The sequence below is a fragment of the Andrena cerasifolii genome, chromosome 10 (assembly GCF_050908995.1).
Source record: "Andrena cerasifolii isolate SP2316 chromosome 10, iyAndCera1_principal, whole genome shotgun sequence".
Classification (NCBI taxonomy): Eukaryota; Metazoa; Arthropoda; class Insecta; order Hymenoptera; family Andrenidae; genus Andrena; species Andrena cerasifolii.
This window is the reverse complement of record NC_135127.1, coordinates 11,233,887-11,235,040: the sequence shown is the minus strand read 5'-3', so window position 1 is coordinate 11,235,040 and position 1,154 is coordinate 11,233,887. Positions and strand designations below refer to the sequence as shown.

Here is a 1,154-nt window from a genome sequence, read left to right as displayed (position 1 = left end):
ATGGGGGAGGCCACTCTGGTGGGTGTGCCTAACCAGATAGCAGGGTCGCGCGAACAAGTAGTAGAACCGACAGAAAACGCGAGAGGGGAGAAATATTTGCACAGATGAGCACACCGTTTTCTTTATCTAACAGCGATTAACATTTTCGACGCAATTTCGCGGGACTCGTTTAGATAACAAGTTAGAGCACACGAGCGAGTAAACACGCTCTACGAGGAGCGCGTAGAATCGTTTAGATTCTCGTGGGAATATCCTGCTGGCGACTTTAACGATGGAAAATGATCAGGATAAGAATCAAGATGATTTTAATAGAATTCGACGGAGTCATGAATGGCAGTGGAACTTAAATTTTCCAGCACGGTATTGTCTACATAGAAGGGGTTCCACGGTTGGCTGACCAAGTAGATCGCCGCTGCTGTCGATCATCGACAATCCAGAGCACCTCTCTCGAATCCTCCAACAGCCGTGATCGTCTAGTGGTTAGGACCCTACGTTGTGGCCGTAGTAACCCAGGTTCGAATCCTGGTCACGGCAATGTGCCAAACCGACGCATTGTCACGGTGGAGGTGTTTAATTTTTTTTTCTTGTGGTATCTGTATATTCAAATCCTATAACGCTTGATTAAAACCTTGCAGGGAATCTCACCTCCCAGTAAGAACTAATAATTTCGAACTCCGCGTAAAATCTTAAATCATAAATTCAAAGTAAAGTTTAAAATTAAACAAAAACAAAATACAAAAATTATATTCCGAAGCGCATATCTTACACGTATAAGCGTGACCTAAGGTGTATTCTGCACCTCAAAGTAAAATTTGAATTTAAAACTCTCATTCCTCAATTCCATCTTTTAAGTAAATCAGAGTAACACTAAGAAATTTATCTTGCAAAGCACATAAATTCAAAGTAAAGTTTAAAATTAAACAAAAAAAATAGAAAATTTATATCGCGAAGCGCATATCTTACACGTATAAACGTGACCTAAGGTGTATTCTGCACCTCAAAGTAAAATTTGAATTTAAAACACTCATTCCTTAATTCCATCTTTTAAGTAAATCAGAGTAACACTAAGAAATTTATCTTGCAAAGCACAGAAATTCAAAGTAAAGTTTAAAATTAAAGAAAAAAAATAAAAAATTTATATCGCGAAGCGCATA

The 1,154-nt window shown here is 38.3% G+C and overlaps 1 non-coding gene across 1 annotated transcript; it reads left to right on the top strand.

Annotated features, from left to right (window-relative positions):
* The first annotated feature begins 462 nt into the window (after positions 1 to 462).
* Trnah-gug (transfer RNA histidin (anticodon GUG)) lies at positions 463 to 534 on the top strand. The gene has a single exon. It is a non-coding gene; the product is annotated as a tRNA-His (tRNA).
* Positions 535 to 1,154: the final 620 nt, after the last annotated feature.